This window comes from Sminthopsis crassicaudata, chromosome 2 (genome assembly GCF_048593235.1).
Source record: "Sminthopsis crassicaudata isolate SCR6 chromosome 2, ASM4859323v1, whole genome shotgun sequence".
Taxonomy (NCBI): domain Eukaryota; kingdom Metazoa; phylum Chordata; class Mammalia; order Dasyuromorphia; family Dasyuridae; genus Sminthopsis; species Sminthopsis crassicaudata.
Genome location: NC_133618.1, coordinates 270,023,978 through 270,044,549, shown reverse-complemented (window position 1 = coordinate 270,044,549; position 20,572 = coordinate 270,023,978). Strand labels below are relative to the sequence as shown.

Sequence of the window (20,572 nt, the reverse complement as noted above, 5' to 3'; positions counted from 1 at the left end):
AGAGCCTGTTCTTTCCAGTTGATGTTACTTGGCAGGGCCCCAAGACAATAGAATGGGACAAATGGGTTGTGTGGCAGTGACATTCACAGGACCTAGGTTTAAATTCTGCCTCTGACCTCTATGGGGCTTCAGTTTCCCCATCTGTACAGAGAAGAGATTAGATTAGATGGCCTCTGAAACTCATGGGCTCTTAGATGAGGGAGGAGTCTATGGGTGTGGAACATTGCATATGAAGTCTGATTTTTTTTAGTGCATGGATTGGTCTTGTTGAATTTTTATTCTTTTCTTCCTAATTTTTTATTCTGTTATTAGATATGGCTTTTTGGGAGATAAGGAATGTGACATAAAACAAACAAAAAAACCAATAAAATTCATTTCTTAAAAACAAAAAGGTCTATGAAAGTAGGAAAGAAAGAACAAGAATAATAGATACTACCCAGGGTTGAGTGAGGTCCCATAGTGGAAGACCTGAGACCTGGGTACTGTACCAGTGGGGAAAAAAGATGGGGAGGGGTGAGGGATAGATCATGGAAAGGAGGTTGGAACAGCAATTAAAACTCCCTTTGTTTAATTCACATGAGGGATGAAATAGCTACCCAAAACAAACACCTCCTGCATAATTTCATGTTAGCGTGGGCCCTGTTCTTCCTCAATTATATGGGAAAGCGCTTTGTAAACTATAAATCACTATACAAATAGGCGGGGCTGCTGTTATTCCTCATGAGTTCATAATCAAGCTGTTTTTTTTCCTTCATGATCATTCTCTTCATCATTATCTGACATTACTCATAGACACGGATGGACTCCAGGCCATGTGCCACCCTCAGAATGCCTTCTGTCCTCTGGACAAATGGACTGGACAGGTGGAGCACTTAGACAACATCTTGTGGCTTCAGATTTCCCTAGCAAGTCCCTAAGTGGCTTGACCCTGGGTTTGAAAAAAAAAAAAAACCAAGTTGGAGAGGGGGTGACTCCATTCCCCTCGGGCCCCTCCCTCTGAGTCCTGAGGATCACTTGGTGATACAGGTGGGCATGAGCTGAGTGGATATTTCTGGTGGGAATGGGGTAGAGCACAAAACACTTGCTGGACTTGGGAAAACGCATCTGTGGCGATTGGGAAGAACTGTGTCGATTGACACAACCCTGGAACAATAGAGCTGGAAGGGACATAGTCCCAACCCTTTATCTTACACGTGAGGAAACTGAATCAGAAACTGGGATTTGCCACTATCTGAGGTCAGATTTGAACTCCCGAAGAGCCTTCCTGACTCCATGCTCAGTACTCGGCACACTATGGCACCGCCTAGCTGCAGCAATAAGCCACTACATCAGAAGGCACTCAACACCTTTAGTTTTGATGACAAAAACGATGAGTGAGGGGCTAGTACAGTACAGAAGGTCAGCAGGTGTGGATTTGGTCCCAGCTCTGTTGTGAGATCTTGGGCAAGTTCTCACTGTACCTGTTTCGTCATTTTGTGAATGAATTAAGGTTAAAATTTTACTAGATTCAATTCAATTTAGCCAGCATTTATTAGGTATTTTTTAATGTGCTGGGCAGAGGCCATGCAGAGACCCTTGGGGACAGCTGTAGAAACAGGCCTTCAGAGAGTTCAATTACTTACCCAAAGTATCTGAGGCAGAATTCAAAGTCAGGTGTTCCTGCCTCCAGGTCCAGCCCTCTGCTTACTGCACCACCACTAGACTCATTAGATCATAAATCTAAAACTGGAATAGATCTCGGAAGCCAGCTAATGAAACCTCCTTACTGAGGGTCCAAGGTGAAGGAGTAGTGACTTGCCTATAGTCACATGGGGGAATAAGCATCAAATACAGGATTTGAATCTAGGTTCTCTGGCTCCATAGTCAACCCCAGAGAAAGTAAGCTCAAAGATTAAGGTTCTATGTTTAATCTATATCAGATTGCTTGCTACCTTGGGTGGGGGGAGGAGGGAGAAAAATTTGGAACACAGTTTTCCAAAGGTGAATGGTGAAAACTATCTTTACATGTATTTGGGAAAATAAAATATTATTTTAAAATGAAGGTTCTGTTTCTCTTTTGTCTTTGCATCCCCAGCTCTAGCACAATGCCAGGAATATAGTAGGCACTAAATAAATGCTTATTGATGAACTGATTGACTCCATTGGAGTCTTTTTCAGGTTTAATATTCTATGATGATATGACTAGGGCATTTTGATGAAAATGAACTCATCTCTGAATTGGATCTTCTTAATTTGAATATTCCCCTACCAATCTGTGAAACACCACAGCCAGAACTAGCACAGCCTCAGCTCTTTCTCCCTGGCTGGTCTGTGTTTTGTGCAGAACTTTAAAAGGGAATCTGGTTTGAAGGGGAATGGAAGTTGGAAAAGTTCCTTGTTGGGAGCCAGCAAACTAGAAACCAGTCCTTCCAGTTTTAACCCCACAGTTGCTGCACACGGTCAGTTCAGTCAGAAACAAAGGACTATGGGAGCAGGGTGAGTGACAGGTCTGTTCTCATTTCCTTCCTGTAACTGCCTTGGTAACAGGATAGGCCAGCCAAACTGGGTTAAGACATTGGAAAAGACTAGCTCACCCTCCAATATGAACCTCTGGATTCCCGACTGCCAGATTCACTCTCTTTGGGACATCAGCAGGACATCTTCTCTTTAGCTGTTTCTGTCTGGGTCAGCAGCATTTGATGCCCTTTGGGGCTCAAAGGTGGAAACATAGTTCCCTCTTTCTTGCTTCCCTTAGCCACAGATACATTTACTCCAAGTTTCTTGCCAGATTCATCTCAAGCATTACCTTCTACATGACAGCTTCTCTGCTTCCCCCGCTCAAATGTTAGTATCCTCCTCACCTCTCCCTCTCTTATTTCCAACATTACAGGATTTAAGTAGGTAGCAGAGAGGAAATAGCTCTGGGCTTAGAGTAGTCAAGACCACAGTTCAAATTCTGCCTCAGACATTTGTCATTTATTCTTTCCTTTCAAAGAGGACTATTGACATCAGGGGGTGATGTCTTGACTTGCAAATGAATTGATTTAAGTGAGGCTGAGTTACACAAAGAGTTAGCCTCTCTTCCTGAGTCATCAAAATCCAGCAGCAGTTCAAGATTCAAGAAGATGGATGATGGCCTAGGATGACATGGAAGGAACCTTCAGATCCTGTTGTTCCCATCCACCCATCCCACAGGGAAAGTCTTCACATGCTTGGAGTAGACATCCCCCTCACTCACCAATGAGCTGGAGGGCTGTAAGTTACCTTCACCCTGGTTTACCTCACCTGCAAGAAGGTTTAACCTGGGTGTGGCTATTGCACATGCTGCTAGTAGCCACAGGTGAGAGCTAGGTAACAGGTGGACACCCAAAGTGGAAGAGCAGACCTGAAAAGGATCTTGCTGAAACGTCCTTGTACTAGAGGTGCTAGTCTTCCCTAAAGTCCTTCTAACACCTCCCCTTGGACATTTACCAGCTGTGTGACCCTGACAAGTCATTTACCCTCAGTTACTTCATCTGTGAAAGGGGAATAATCATAACACCCACTTCACATGGCTATGAAGTTCAAATAAAATATGTGAAAAATGCTTTATAGGGCAGCTAGGTAGTGCAGTGGATAGATCTCCAGCCCTGAAGTCAGGAGGTCCTGAGTTCAAATCTGCTCTCAGACACTCAGTGTTCCTAGCTGTGTGACCCTGAGCAAGTCACTTAACCTCAATTGCCTCAGGGGGTAAAAAAAGCTTTGTATACCTCAAATTCCTACATAACTTAAGCTGTTGCTATTACTATGTAATTATTTAATCTGCACCCATGCTATTTCCCCACAAAGATTGTAAACTCTCTGAGGGCAGGCACTTTCATTTTTGTCTTGGAATCCCCAGCTCTTAGTGCGATGTATGTCACAGAGTATACACTTAATAAATACCTTTTTGAATGAACGTACCCAGGGCACAAAGCCAGTGATCATGCAAAAAAGCAGATGATCAATTAGGCAGCCCAGATGTCTCTGAGGCACTGATTGAGGCAGGAAGAGTCACTGGAAAGAACCTCCAGGTGAACCATATTATATAATCCTCATTTTTCATCTCTAAGTACTTAGGCCTCTGCACCTGCTCTGGAGTTCATCGTCTGATTTTTATAGAAAATGCCACCTGCCCTGGGAGCTCCGATCTCTAAGTTAACTTCACCTCTCATTACATTTCCAACAACAGTTTTCTCATCCTAATTCTTAGCAAGACAACACTGCTCCAGAGGAAATGAAAAGCTAAGTGTATTCCCATCTATATTTCTCTTTCCCTAAAAAGAATTTTGGAAGGCAGTGTGATAGGGGAAAGAGATGGTTTTGAAGCCTGGATTCAAATCTCTCTCCTGACACATACTCTCTTGACCTAGACAAATCTTGATGTTCTAAGAAACCTCTCTATCATTCAAAGATTCTGGCTCCAGATCAATTAATTAATCATTGAGCACTTATTAGTTGCCTGCTAGACACAAGAGACACAAGCACAAGAATGAAACAATCTCTTCTTGAAAAGAATCTATGGTCTAATGGAGGAGATGACAAAAATGTGCCATGAAAATACAAATGTATATAAGGTAGTTTTGGGGAAAGTCACTAATTAACTGGCAGGAATCAGGAAAAGTTTCATGCAGAAGATGGTGCTAAGAGAGCCAGAAATGAAGAATGAAAGCCATCAGGTCCTGCCTTCTCATTTTATAGACAAATTTTGGACCTGAATTCAAATTCAGCCTCACTCATTTGCTGTGTGACTCTGGGCAAGTCACTTAACACTATCTACCTCACTTTCCTCAATTATAAAATGAATATCAACTCCCAGGAGTTGTGGTGAGGATCAGATGAAGTAATATTTCTATTTTTATTTTCTTTAATTTTAAAACTTTTTTCTTTTCAAAACATTTGCATAGTTTTCACTATTCATCCTTCCAAAACTTGTATTGCAAATTTTTTTCTCCCTCCTTTCTCCTCACTTCCCTAGATAGCAAATAATCCAATATATGTTAAACATGTGCCATTCTTCTATATGTATTTCCATAATTATACTACACAAAATCAGATCAAAAAGGAAAAAAAATGAGAAAGAAAGCAAAATGCAAGCAAACAACAAGAAAAAAGAGAAAATTCTGTTGTGGTTGACACTTAGTTCCCCCAGTCTTTTCTCTGGGTACAGAAGGCTCTCTCCATCCCAAGACCATTAGAACTTTCCTGAGTCATGAGATAATGTTTCTAAAGCATTTTATAAACCTTAGAGTTCTATCTAAATGCCAATTATTATGTTTACCACTAACAAGGAAATTTAAACAAGAAGTTTAAATGATCTGCTTGAAGTCACACAAGGAATCAGTTGCTCCCCAGATCTTCTCACTCCAGAAACAGTATTTTGTTTTTTTCATTGTACCAGCCTGGATCCTCCCAGTTAGTTTCCATAGATTGTGCTCAGATGATTTTAGAAACTGCAGGTATTTCTATGTTAATTGTTACGTTCTTACTAAGTGCTAATGAGATAATAATGAGATTTTGTGGGAAAGAGGGAAGTCACTACTCTGGACCAGAGTTGACGGCAACTGTCTGGAGACAACAGAATGTTACAAATTGGCGTCCACATCGTGGGGCAAGGACTTTTGCTTATCCTGACAAGGACTTATTCTGAGCCCTTCAGAGGAGCTAGATTGGACCATCGCAATTTGGCGCCTGAACAGGGACCGACATAATCCTGATTCCAGTGGAAAAGCCTCTGATCCAGATCTCAGTCTCTCTGACCCAGAACCGTGAGTAACAAGGAAACTTTGTTAAAGATTAAGTGAGCGTTCTAATAGATAAATAAGGAACTTAACTTGTTAAGGGCTAAACTAGCAATCTCTTATAGTGAAATGGGGCAAACACCTTCTGTTCAAGGAAAATGTTTAGAGAGCATCATCAAGGTTATGAAAAGCCAAGGATTGATTATAATTTTGGAGGAGATTACTGAACTTTTAAAAACTGTGAAGGTCATATGTCCTTGTTTTTCTCTGGAAGAAGAATTGGATCTAAATGAATGGGAATTAGTAGGAAAGCAATTAGGTGAATACTACAATTCCAAACCAAACTGAATTTCCAAAGATACACTTCATACCTACAATTTAATCCAAATGGCTTTAAAAATTGTTATTCTAAAGGAAGAGAAGAAGAAGCAAAATGGGGAGGTGTCAACTAAACTAGGTGAAAAGGATGAATCAGATAACAATGAAGTTAAGTACAATTCTGAGCAACAAGAGCATTTCCCATCTCCTCCCTCAATTAACCCTTCAGGGGTGGAGCAAGAAGGAGGAGGGGAAGAGGCAGAAACACAAACAGAATCACCTGTGAAGCAGCCTAAGCCTATGACAAGATTAGAAAAAGCATTGGTTAAAACTAAGAGAGAAGGACAGGATATAAGTGATTTTATACATGCATATCCTGTGATTGAAGAGATTGATCCTGTAGGCCAAAAAAGGAGAAAATATGCACCTTTAGATTTGAATAAAATTAAAGATTTGAAAAAAGGTTGTACCCTTTATGGGGCTACATCAGCTTATGTTAACATGTTACTAGATGGTTTGTCTTATGAAGTCCTAACCCCGAATGATTGGAAATCCATAGCAAGGACATGCCTAGAACCTGGAGAAAATTTGCTATGGCTTGCAGAGTTTCATGAATTATGTAAAATCCAAGTCAGATGCAATTTGGAAATAGGAGTTAACACACAATTCACTTTTGAGCACTTAGCTGGTGAAGGTCGGTATGGAGAGAATTCAGAACAGATTAATTATACCATGACAATATATGAGCAAATTGCTAAGGCTGCAATAAAAGCTTGGGGTGTCCTCCCTGGACAGAAAGATCGGGGAGAGGCTTTCACTAAAATAGAGCAAGGTCCCAATGAACCTTTTGTGGATTTTGTGGGATGTTTGCAAACTGCTGTCAAAAGAACTATTGGAGAAAATGCAGCTACAGAAATAATGACCAGATATCTGGGTAAGGAAAATGCCAATGAGATTTGCAAAATAATTATATGGGGATTAGACAAAGATGCTCCTTTAGAGGAGATCATAAGATGCTGTGCTACAGTGGGAACAAATGCTTTTTACACCCGGACTATGATGAACATGGAAAGACAGGGTCCCTCCTGGCAAGGAACTTCTAGAGAAGCTCGGCGATGTTTCCAATGTGGAAAAATTGGACATCTAAGATCTCAGTGTAAATATGGAGATAGAGTGAGAAGACAGGGTGAAAGAAGACCTAAAACCCCATGTCCAAAATGCAACAGAGGACTCCATTGGGCATCAGAGTGTAGAATAATTCAGGGAAATGGGATGAGGGGCCCATGTCCAGGACCCCAGGCAAAAAAGACTTGGGGCATGATGGCAGCTGATGTTACACCCAAAGAGCCTTTAGAAGGTCAGGACTCTGATTTGATCAACCAGCAGAAAAGCCATCACATGGCAGAAAGGGATTACCTGATAAGTCATCTAAAAGGCAATTAGATTGCAAAAATGGATTACACTTGGGGAGAATACAGGCCTTTTAAACCAACAGAGCTGTGTCCAGTGCAAACAACTCCAATGTAATTGCCAGATGATGAGGAGATTTAGAAAGTGGTAAATAGAAGGAAATTAGATAGGTTAACTGCTTGGGGGAGAGGGTTTGCTTGTATTTCTTCAGAAGGAGAAGGAATCAGATGGGTGCCAACGAGTCATATTCGCCTTGTCCATCAGAGAGAGATAGAAAAAGAGAAAGACCTCAAAACAAAGGAGGAAATCTAAGAAACATCTGACACTGAAAGAACATGGTTAATAAGAAGACTGTTAAAGAACTTTAAAAACCAGCAGGAATCATTGGATTTCCTAACACAAGATGAGACTAATGGACAATGGACTTATGGACATTTATAAATTCTCAATTTATGATTATTTGATCATGTTATTTGTCACATACTTCTAGCATGTATTATGTTACTATGTTACTATGTGTTTATGTAATCTATGTAATTATGTGTAATGTCTCCCATATTGATGGATTTATGTTTCAAGGTTATGACCACCCTATGTTCTAAATCAAAAGAAAGGGGGAGATGTTAGGTTCTTACTAAGTGCTAATGAGATAATGAGATATTAGGTTCTTACTAAGTGCTAAATCGGTACTTAACAATTCTCTAGTTCTGGCCTTTCCTGGGGAAGAGCTTGCTTGCATGCTTAGGAGGAGCAAGTTCATTGGTTGAAGTGATTTTTCCCAGAAGCCCTTGCATTATCCCACCCCCATTCTCTGGGAGGATAAAGAAGGCAGCTCTGGAGGAAAGAGGGAGTTTTTGTCTGGATGAGATTTGAGGCTGCTCTCTGCAGGAAGGGAAGTGGGCTCTCTATAGGAAGAAGAATCTGTCTGAGAGATTTGAGTTGGCACAGCAGATCTCCTCCCAGAGAGTGATCTGCAGCTTCTGGAGACAACGGCACATTGCAGTTAATCACTGTGCTGATCCATAAATCATAAACTGCTGCCTAAGCTACCCAGCCTTTTCTTTACTTTTTTTTTTTTTTTAAGTGTTCACAAGCTGTCAAGGAAATAGGAAGACAATAAAGCATTGTTTATAGACAGCTTTACTTGTCATTCAATGTCACTTAAATAAAAGGTCCGTAGTCTCAGAGAAGGGTGGAACCAAAACCAAGACTCAGGCCTCATAGGTCCCTGTGTTACCCATGATGTCTATTCATCTACATCCTTTCCTGAGTCTTTGAAGAAGAAAGCAGCTCAATAAGGACTCTTCCTTCTTCAATTAATCTGACAGGCTCCTGAGCCTCAGAGGAATTCCCTGGAAATTATAAGAAAAGGGGAGAGTCCCGGACATTTAACATTGAACTAATAAAATGCAGCGTTGACAAAACCATAACCAGGATTGCTTTGCTTCCTTAGCTTTTTGAGAAAAGGATAAAGGGGCAAATTAGGTATCTAGAAAGAATGCGAACTGAATTCTGTATGATAGGATAGCTAGACTTGGCCCCAAAGAAGAGATGGGAAAATATAGGGGCACAGTGTTCCAGTCCTGAAGTCAGAAGGCTCTGAGTTAGAATTCTGCCTCAGACACTTAACTAACTGTGTGACTCTGGACACGTCACTTAATCCTGATTGCCTCTAAAAAAAAGGAGATGTAACTCTTCTGTTCTTGGAAGAGGGTTAAGATGATAGCTAAGAAATGTTGTATTCCCAGGAGTTCTTAAACTTTTTCCACTAGGGATCTCTTCTTACCTAAGAAAGTTTTATGTGATTCCTAATTTTATTTATATAGATATATAAAATAGGCACACAAAGTAAACATTTAATGATAATAAATCATAATTTTGGGTCTTCCACATTCAATTATAAGACTCCATATGGAATCAAGACCCATAGTTTATGAAGCTGAGACATATTCTGAGAGGCCCAGGTGATAGATTGGTTAATTTTGCTGAATTATTTCCTGCACCCTCTTTCTCTTTTATTTTTTTTTTTTGTTGTTGTTGTTGAAATGGCATGGCTCAATAGGGAGGGAATGGGAGAGAAATAGGAAGCTATTAAAAATGTTTCAATAAGAATTGAAACAAAAAAAGTGAATACCAGATCTTCTTGGGACAAATTTCTTCCTCAAATTCTTAGGTGTCTGCTGTTGTAAGAAAAGCTCTCTCCCCTCGATATCATACTGCCTTCCAAATCCTTTTAGGATTCTAAAGAAAACCTTATCTAGTTCCAATGGTCTGGTGATGAAGAGATCCATGTGCACCCAGAGAGAAGACTATGGGGGCTGACTGTGGATCACAATATAGCATTTTCACTTTTTTGTTGCTTGTTTGCATTTTATTTTTCTCATTTTCTCCTTTTTGATCTGATTTTTCTTATGCAGTATGATAATTGTGGAAATATGTATAGAAGAATTGCACATATTTAACATATATTGGATTACTTGCCATCTAGAGAAGGGGTGAGGGGAAAGGAGGGGGAAAATTTGGAATACAGGGTTTTGCAAAGGTAAATGTTGAAAATTATCTATGCATATGTTTTGAAAAAAAAAAAAAAAGAGAGAGAGAATTTAGAGTTCAGCTTGTCCAACCCATTGGTGCCACTAGGGAAAAACAAGGTCCCTTTCTCTGATCCTTCATCAGAAGTCCAGTTTTATTGTTACCACTTCTGTTGGGCAGCCTGATTGTATGCTGACCACAAGGGTCAGTGAACAACACAGATCAAGAAATCTCACCATGTCCCACAAAGCTAGGTTCTTGGGAAATGGCTTGCTTTCCTTTTGCAGATTCAGTAACTCTCATGGCCTGGATATTTGGAGTAATGATATTTCCTTCCTGAGGACCACGGGCTTGAAGGAGCCATGCCTGAATCTGGAGTTGCTATTTGTTATGCTTCCCCAAATCCCATTGCTGATGGTGAAAATGATCAGCATTGACCTGTGCTTGTGTGTGTGTTGGGGATCACCCTGAAGGCAGGCTTTTCTTGTACATGGTACAGTGGAAAGAGCACTGAATTTTGTTTCAAGGGATCCAGCTTCATGAGATTATAGATTTATAGATTTTGCAGTAAAATGGACCTTCTAAGCCTTGTAGTTGACCCTCTCCCCACCTGATAGAGGATCAGAGAGTTTCCACGACTTGCTTTTGATGACATAGGTAGAAACTGGCAAATCCAGCATTGGAACCCAGGTCTTTTGCAGTGTTCACTATACTAGCCTCTTCTCTCTATACTAGTTCTCCAAAACAGCTCTTGTGCATCTTGGGCAACCCACTTAATCTGGGCAACTAGGAGGCAGTAGGTAGTACGGCCAGGACCTAAGTTCAGATCTACTCTCAGACACTCACTAGCTGTAGGACCCTGGACAAATGACTTCACTTCTGTCTTCCTCAGTTTCCTCAACTGTAAAATATGAATAATTATAGTACCTACCTCTCAGAGTTGTTGTGAGGATTGAATGAGATATCTGTAAAGTGCTTAACAAAGTGCTTGGTATAGAGTAGGTGTTTAATAAGTGCTTATTTCCTTCCTTCCTTTCTGAGCTTTAGCATCTGTAAAATGAGGTTAGCTGATCTCCAAGGTACTTTTTAGCTCTAAATACTAAGATCCCATATATAACCACTTGTTCATTAGGCCATTTTTCTGTTTATTTTGGGGTACCCAAGGTCCTCTTCCTGGCCAGCAGAGTCCAGCCTGACAACAGAATGAGCTCGAAAATCCACCCTAGGCCCTGTTATGACACATTGTTGAGGATTACACCGTCTGTAGTTGCAGGATTTATTAAAGCCTCTTGGCACCTTAGGGGAAGAACCTTCTGCTCTCTACCTGTCTCCTCCCCAGATCTTTAACAATGCCTTCCCTGTCCTTGCTTCCTGGCATGGCTCTCGTGCCCTGCCTGTTTGCTCTCTCTGCTTGGCACTGCCTTCTCATCGCTCATCCCTTCCCTGCTGTCGGGCTTGTCCAGCAACCACTCTGCCCATCTGTTCTCTGCCTCTTAGGGTCCAGCTGCTGCTCAGCTTGTCCTCCTGATGCTTGGCACTCCACAGCCACTGCTGCTCCATTTACCTGCTAGTATCCAGCTGTTTCCCAGTTGCTGCCCAGCTTCTTATGCTTGGAATTGGCATTTCATCTACCCAGAGAGAAAATTCCCAGGGTTGGAGTCACCTTTCAAGAGTCAGCATGCTGGAAGGACCCTCACTGCCTGGGCATTTCCTTCTTATGTGGCCAAAAGTCTTGAGTCACAGACATCAAAGTTGGGGACCTACCTGCCTACAGGGGGGAGAACTGTGTTTCTGAGATTCTTTTCTCATCTGTATTTTACTACTTGTGTTAAAGCTAGAAGGGAAAATAGAGGCCATTTAGGCAAAGAATTGGACTTAAGCTTAAATCCTGTCTCAGCCATTTATTAGCTGTTGGACAAGTCATTTATTTCTCTCCCCTCCGTTTCCTCATCTGTAAAATAGTTATTGAGGGCCCATAGCCCACAGGATTGTGTGAAGATCACATGAGATACCATGTATAGAAAGTGCTTTACAAACCTTAAAATGCTCTATTATTGTTAATCTAACCTCTTTGTTTTATGAATAAGGAACTTGAGATAGTGATTTACACAGTCACACTGGTAGTGAAGAGCACTTTGTTTCTTTGCAGGTGACCACTGATACTCACACCTATATGAATCAGAGCTGGACAGACTACTGCCTCCTTTAGCTTCCTCAACACTGACTCCTACTGGGTCTCCTCCTACCTGCCTGACTAATCCTCATCTTCCTTTGCTGGATTACCAGCCAATTCTTGCCCCCATAGTTCAGGTGACTCACAGAACCTCTTCTCTGTCTACTTTCCTTCCTTCAATGAGCTTATTGTCACACGGGTTCTAATATTATCAGTATAGAGGTAATTCATAGGTCTATACCCTTAGCTTTGCTTCTCTCCTGAGCTGCAAGTCTATGTGACTGCTGGACATCTTCTAATGTCTTATAGGTATCACAAACCAAACATAGATCAGCATCTTAGAGATCTAAGATGTGGAGCTGTGGGGAGGGAGCGCCTATTAGGCATGGGAGAGAACATCTGTGAATTCCTAAGAAAGATGGTTAGCCGAGTTCAGGGAAATGCTACTAGTCTAGTTTGGCTAGAATATTGACTTTGGTATGGAGAGCAGCTAAGAGGTGCCATAGTGCATAGGGTGCTGGCCCAGGAGTCAGAACCACTCATCTTCCTGAGTTCAAATTTGGCCTCATTCCCTTTTTAGCTATGCGATCCTGGGCAAGTCACTTAACCCTGTCTACCTCAGTTTCCTCCTCTGTGAAAATGAGCTGGAGTAGGAAATGATCTATCACTCCAGGATCTCTGCCAATAAAACCTCAAATGGGGTCATCGCATATGACTGAAACAACTGAACAACAATGTTAGTAGAGAAAATTCCCTCAGCCACAAATTGCCCATACCCATGAAATCCAAGGCTTATTTTTGAACTTAAGATCTTAGATTTATCTCTGGAAGGGATGTTATCCCCTTGTTTTACAGTGGAGGAAAGGGAGAGTTGAAATTACTTATCCAAAGTTATGCAGCTAGTAAGCTAGGATTTGAGCCAAGGTTAGTAGACTCCAAATCTATAACTCTCCAATATCATGCTGCCCATATTGTTTCTTTCCTCCTCCCCTAAGATACAAGTTCCTCGAGAACAGGGACTGTTCCATTTTTGTCTTTATATTTCTCTGAACTTAGCCCAATGCCTGGCCCACATTGAAAGCTTAATAAATGTTTGTTTAATTGAATTGATTCATCCCTTGCTACTCCCTCATTTTATGATGAGGAAATTGAGACTTAGAGAGAGAGTGATAATTTCCTTCCCTCCTTCCTTCCTTCTTTCTTTCCTTCCTTCCTTCCTTCCTTCCTTCCTTCCTTCCTTCCTTCCTTCCTTCCTTCCTTCCTTCCTTCCTTCCTTCCTTCCTTCCTTCCTTCCTTCCTTCCTTCCTTCTTTCCTTCTTTCTTTCCTTCCTTCCTTCCTTCCTTTCTTCTTTTCTTTCTTTCTTTTTTTTTTTTTTTTTGTGAGGCAATTAGGATTAAGTGACTTGTCCACAGCCACACAACCAGTAAGTGTTAAGTTCTGAGACTGGCTTTGAACTGAGGTCTTCCTGATTACAGGGCTATCTAGCTGCCCCTGAGGGTAATATTTTAACACCATAAAATGGTTTATTGGCAGGGCCAGGAATAGAACTCATGGCCCCCTTCCATTTCACTGAGACTGCTTCTCCTGGATGGGTGATGTCATTTTGGTTCTCTCTGAGTAGGAAGAAACCTCCCAAAGAACAATATGACTGGAGGAATGCATCCAGGCCCTGGTGCCTGAGCTAGTTAACATTCTGCTGCCACAGAACCTTTAGGAGATGGGAATAAGGACATGATTGGACTGTTCCATAGACCTGGCACAATGCTCTATAGTATCGTTACCCTTTTCTATTCTGGGAAAATGGACTTCAGGACTCACTAGCCTTGTTGGTCTTTGTCAAAGTGGCCTCTTGCCTAAGTCTGATTGTTGCAGGTGTCAGTCATCCAGACTTTTTGTATCCTCAAGTTCAGCCCAGTGCCAGGAACATAGGAGGCATTTAATATCTGCTTATTACTTGATTAATAGATTCTCCAATCTAATGCCTGGCACCTAGTAGGCACTTGATAATATACTTATTGCCTGACTGATTGACTGAAAGACTCCCCAGGGTCCTTTTCCAGGACCAGTAGGGGAAGGTGAATATCCTACCAGGGGATAGCTGACAAGGAGAAACCAATCTCACGCTTCCAGGTCTATATCTCCTATGGGAATCTCAGGGAGTTCCCTTAACTTAGATTCCTGGCTCTGATATCTTATGGCATTGGAAATCAACAAATACAACTCCCTCATTTCACAGATGAGGCTACAGCTCCAGAGAAGTTAAATGACTTGGGTAGGATCACAAAGTTAATACATGAAATGGGATTAGAAGCCAGGTCTTTAGTTGTTTCAAACACAGATCTGACCACATTTGCTCTCTTTTCCTCCTCCAACTCAATAAATCCCAATGGATCTTAATTACTTCTGAAACTAAATGCAAACAACTTTGGCATTCTAGATCTTCACAATCTAGCCTACCCTACCTTTCTTGCATCAATACAAATTGGTCTACTCTCTGAACACTGAGATCTAGCCAGTTTGCTGTTTCTCACACACAATATTCCAGTCTATGTCTTTTCCCAGGCCCAAAGCTAGAAATGAAGTCTTTCCCCAACCCTGCCATTTTAAGACCCCCTATTTTCTATCACAAGTCTACACAAATGCTACATCCTAAATGAGGCTTTCCCTATCACCTCAGTTGTTAGGGAATCTCCCCCCAAAATTTTCTACTTCAAAATTATTCTATTATCTGTCCATGTTATCGTCCCTATAGAATGTAAGCTATTTCAGTTGAGTCTATTTCATTCATGTAGTATATCATCCTTCATTGATACTTAATAAATGCTTGGTGATTAATTGACTAATCAGTAGTCAAACATTTTTAAACACCTTACTTCTCAAATCCCCAATTTCCTCATTTGTGAAACTGGAATGAACTTGTCCAATCTACTTCAAAGGCTTATCTTGAAGAAAGTACTTTGTAAACTATAGAGTACTATGAATGAATGAGTGAGTGAGTGAAAAGCATTTATTAAACACATGCTTTGTGCCAAACCTGTGCTAAATCCTGGGATGCAAAGAGAAAAGTAGCCTCATTCCTGCCCTCTGGGAGCTTGCATTTAGGACATATACCTTAAACCATCATAATCATTAATTCTGGTTCTAGATCATATTCCTGGGGTTTTCAGGCTGAACTGAAGGCCCAATTCCCTAGCAAGTTTCCCTGGCTCTCAGTGGCAGGATATGTGGACCCAAAGCATGAGCACTGTACCCAGGTATTTTAGACCCAGGACAGATGATGATGACTGCATTGCTGTAGCCTAGCTCCTCTGCTGAGCTCCAAGCGTTTGTAAACATGAGCTCATTGGTGCTTACAAAACCCCTGGGAGAATCAGGGGGAGGAGGGGGTCATTAACACAGCGTCAGAGACAAAGCCAGAGGAACAAATGGGGATGAAATGTGCTCAAATTCCCACTGCAGTGTGGACTAGAACCCAGGTATCCAGCTTCCCAGCACAGCACAATATTAACTAGGTCACGCTTCCTCTCTTGCATATCCCAGCAGACTCAGGATTGAGGGAGAAACACTTTTCTCCAGAGAGGGACAGATGGGGACCTATTAGGGAAGAGAAAATGCTTTATCTGCCCCAAAGGGGAACATTTCTATAAAAGGACCAGGTGTTGAAGGCTTTGGCATAGCAGGAACAAGAAAGGTAGTCCAAGAAAAGTGATTCCCTTGAACTCCCTGGCTCCTGCCTGGCTTCCATGATGCTAAGGTGGTCCCTTTAATCATAGAATATTAGCATCAGAAGAGATTTTCAGAGTTATATTGTAGCTCATTTGTAGCCCCTGAGTTTTACAAAGGAAACTGAGGCTACAAGTAGTTAAATGATTAGCCAGCTCTGTGAAGAATCAGAATAAAACCCTGCCTCCTATTCTGTTTCAGGCTCTTTGCCTTATCTTGCCTTTGTATTTCCATTCCAAAGTTTAGCACAAGGCTTGGTACTTTGTAAGTCCATTAATTAGTCAATTAATCACCAAGCATTTATTAAGTACTGATTATGGGCCTGACATTCCAGATACAACAACATAAATGAAATAGTCTGAATTGACAGAGCTTACATGCTATAAGGAAGATAACATAAGCATACAATAGTGCTTAATAAATGCACTTTTGCCAGTGCACCTTGACAGGTAGAATCTTAGGAGAGCACCCACCTTTTCTCAAACCCTACCCCTCAGATCTCAGCTGGACTGGGACCAAATCCCCATTCAGAAACCCACCCTACAGCTATGGGAAGGCTGCAGCCACTGGTACCACAGGCTTTTAAAGGTTAAGAGGGTTCTGTCAGATCTTGCCCTTTCAAGTTGGCCAATCAGAATTGGCCAAGGGGTTGGCAGGGAGAGGGAGTGGCAGGGAGCCAGGTGAATATAGTACCTGAGTCCAAACTCCTGCATCCAGGATTCTTCAGGGATCTCACTGTCTAATTCCTCCAGAAGGGCTCCTAGACTGGATGTAGAAGAGGCTGGACTACTGTGCTTCCTGCCCCTGAGCTCAGAATGCCAGGTTCTTGGAGAGAAGCTTACCTGGGACACTATCGGATCAGGCTCTTCTTGGCCCCTATTTTAGCAGCTGGGGCCCTTACAGCTCTCTGACTGCAGGCTGCTGCTTGTCTTTAACCCAGGAAACAGCCCTCCCTTCAGGCAAAAGAAAAAGAAAAAAAAATCTCAGTCCTTTCCTCTCTCAGCTTCTTTCTAAAGCTCCTGGTTTGCTGTCATCCTGTCTCCATATGCAGAGATCCTCCCTCCAGCTGCTTACTCACCGGCACTAACTTGCTGCCAGCTGCTGTGGAGGAGGGCAGAAAGGGGATGGCGCCCCCTCTCTCTGGCACATGCCAGGGGTAGGTACCTTGGGGGCTGAATACTCTAACAGCAGGTAGAGGTCAGAAATTTTGCTTACTGCTAGCTCTAATAGAAAGTTCTGGGCTCTTAATATCAGGTGAGAATTTCCTATCTTGGAAATAAAGTAAGTTAGGGATGCGTCTTGGGACCCCTTTTATTGCAACATAGTAGTGTGATTAGTGGAGAGGATAAGATTTAAGTGCTGAATGATGTTCAGGGAGTCAAGATTCCAGGGGAGAAAATGTTGTGGGTTTCCCCCCCCCGCAGATGCCTTAGACTGAACGTGTGCATTGACGGTACCTAGTGTACTATTTGTCCCTGTGAGGAACATACCATGGGGCCTCCCATTTTAATGCTCCCAAGTGGAAAAACTGCTGTACTGAGTCATTATAAATTCAATATCCCTTTAGACCCAGATCTATGGTGAATGAGGCTAGACCCTGGATAGGCAAGTGTTTTTTGTTTTTTTCTCTGTAATACTGACCAAATCTAGTGTAGTGCAGTGGAAAGAGCATTGACTTTGGAGTGAAATGTTATTCTTCAGTCGTGGCTTTTTATTATCCCATTTGGGATTTTCTTGGCAAAGATACTAGAGTGAAAAGAGGTGATGAGCAGAAAAAATTTAAAAAGTCCTGCTATAGCCACTTTGTCACCTACCTGCCCTGAAGTGAGATGGTCCAGGTTCAAATCTGCCTACTTCTGCAATTTTAGCCAAACCTCAGTTTCCATGGGTCTCAGATTCCTCCTCTGTAAAATTAAGGGGTTGGTCTAGGATTACTAAGGACTCCTAAGAGCAGCAGCATGGAAGAGTGGATAGAGCACTGGAATTAATATTCGGATAGATCTGGCTTCATATTCCATTTAAAACATTCAATACATGTGTGATCAGAGACAAGTCATCTAACTTCTGGAAACTTTATCTACAAGATGAGAAGGTTGGATTCAATGGCTTCTAAGGTGCCTTCCAATTCTATATCTATCGCTCTATTCCCCTTCCAGCTTTCAATCCATAATTCTGTGATCCTGATTGAAGCCACCCATCCTGCTGTCATTCCAGCCCCTTATGTGGCCTTCCAATGTTAGTACCAGAGACCTGTGATATCCCAGTGTTTATTGGGATAGAGCCCTCATGGAGTGCCCCATTGTTTCACCTGACCAACCTGCTGCCCTTGGCAATTCCACACTTAAAAGTTTTACAAAGATATAGATAGATAGATAGATAGATAGATAGATAGATAGATAGATAGATAGATAGAGATGTTTCTGTCTCTCTGTCTCTGTCTCTGTCTCTCTCTCTGACTGTATATCTTTGCCTCTGTCTCCTTTCTCTGACTCTCTCCATATGTGTGTGTATCCACACCCCACTGCCAACCCTCATTTCTACCCCCAGCCTCCAGAAATGGGTGCTTTCGTCTCACACTTCTCCTTGTGAGGGTATATTTATATACCCTCACAGTTACCCCATGAGGTATCACCTACCCATTTTACAGATAAAAAGATTGGGGCTCAGGGCAGTTGACTTGCCCATGATGGTTCAGCAAGTATGCTACTGAAGCAATTTTCAAACGTGTCTTCCTGCACCCTACTCCCAATACCACACTGATTCTCTCTATAGAATCTGGTTCATAGAAGAAACAGTCCATTGGGAAAGGAGATGAAACCTCCTGAGCTGCTTGCCAGATCGGGTGGAAATTACCCTTCTTTTCCCAGAATTAGAATTAATGAAATGCACACACCCCACCCCCTCCCCTTCTCCGGCAGCTTTCAAAGGGACAGAAAGAGAAAGTCACCATACCTGCCATTTGACTCTGCTAATTCTCTTCTGATCAGAGACACCCCAGGGCCACACAGCGCGTCCGGAACCACTGGTCCAGAAGAGCCCCACCGGTCATTTCATCCTCTTGGTACCCAAAGGGGGAAGGAGGGCGGGAAGGGGAGAGCTCTGATAATTGCTCCAAGTTTTCCAAGCGAAAAAAATCAGATCAAATTAAGAATTTAAAAAAAAAAAAAAAAAAAAAAAAAAAAAAAAGGAGGCACATAATCTAGGGGTGAGTCAGTCCCCGCTCTCTTGCTTAGTCACCTGGATTGCACGTTAAGGATGGGAAAGAGAACGCCCTGCTGCCCCCTCCCCCCAGCCTTCCTCCTTCTCCTTCCCGCTTTTGACTTAAAAAAGGGAGAGCAGCAGAAGGGGTAAGGCTTCACAAAGCCCTCGCCTCAGACACGTAAGGCTCTCCAGCCGATGAAAGCAGCCGCCTGCCCGGGAACCCATCACGGCTCTCCCCATGTTTCCCCAGAACGCACAAGCACCCGTGGCTCTCTCAATTAAATCATCGGGCTCGTTTTGGGGGCACCAAGTCTCTCCAACGTTGCTTGGCAATTTCGATATCGTCGGGAGTTGCCATGGGGAGAAGGGTGATGTCATTGACACAAAAAACCCCACTGAATTTACAAATATGCCGGGGCTGAAGCTATTTATAAAAGCTCGAGTGTTTAATTTATTTGTTTATTTTAAGCCCCCCTCCCTTTCTTTGTTGGGGGAGGGGAAGCTCTTCTGCCCATAGACTCCCCACCCCCACCCAGCCATCAGAAATGGGCGCTCTTGTCTCACACACCTGGCCCTTCCGAGCTGCCCGGTTTAGACTTCGCAGCATGCAATCTACAGATCTTGGCTTGAACTCCTCTCACTGGTTTATTATGGGTTTTCCCCCTTGAAGTGGTAGGAGGTGGAGCTCTAGGTAGGCTGAGGTTCTATCCTCAGTTCTATCAAGGATGAGAAACTAATCACTCCCATCCCTGTTTCCTATTTCAAAGATCAGGACATGTGTGTGTGTAAAGCACAGTGAGATGCTTAATTGGAAAGTGAGTTACCCCTGAGCCTCAGTTTCCCCATCTGTGAAATATACCCCCCCCCCATTTCTAAAACATTTCCTCATTACAAAAAAAGAGTTAATACTAAGACCCATTCCAGCACTATAATCCTGAATGTATTTAAGAAGCTCAGATTAGAACCCATTCTCTTTGTGAGAGAGGAATCGTGAGGGGGAAATTCAGAAGCCATTCAGTCCCACTCCATTTTATCCATCAGTTTCTCCAACTGTGAAAAGAGGGAGTTGGACTACATGTTCATTGAAATTTCTTTTAGTTCTAGATCCATGAATTTAAGAAAATTAACTTACCTTCTTCCCCACCCTGTCCTAACCCCTTCTGTCTTCTTTAGAGTTCCTAGTTCTGTGAAGGTCTCACCATCCGCTCAGGATTTTAACCTTAGTGATATCCTTGATTTTTCCTTCTTCATTCTCCTCCTATCTAATCAGTTATTAAGTGGATTATGCCTTTATGACTTTTTCCAAACTCTTCCCCTCACACAGCCCCTAGCCTAGAGTTCAAACTTCTCTAATTACTTCTTAGCTATCTCTCCCAGCTTCTAGTCTCCATACCTTCTCCAAGTTGTCTTCTACACAATGGCCAAAATCATCTTCCTAAAGCTCAGGTCTGACTGTGTAATTTCACTACTGAAAAC

At 42.2% G+C, this 20,572-nt stretch overlaps 1 protein-coding gene across 5 annotated transcripts in view; it reads right to left on the bottom strand.

Annotated features, from left to right (window-relative positions):
* The window catches only part of PAK6 (p21 (RAC1) activated kinase 6), a 93,763-nt gene extending 74,733 nt beyond the window's left edge, over nt 1–19,030 (bottom strand). For 2 of the 5 annotated variants that reach the window (XM_074289276.1, XM_074289283.1), the window contains exons 1-3: nt 18,848–19,030; nt 17,710–17,799; nt 16,738–16,848 (exon numbers count right to left, since the gene is read on the bottom strand). The gene's annotated coding sequence lies outside the window, so the exon portion shown is untranslated. Of the gene's footprint in view, nt 1–16,588; nt 16,606–16,737; nt 16,849–17,709; nt 17,800–18,847 lie in introns of those variants that run through there. The other 3 variants (XM_074289277.1, XM_074289281.1, XM_074289282.1) reach the window with 3 other exon arrangements.
* Nucleotides 19,031–20,572: the final 1,542 nt, after the last annotated feature.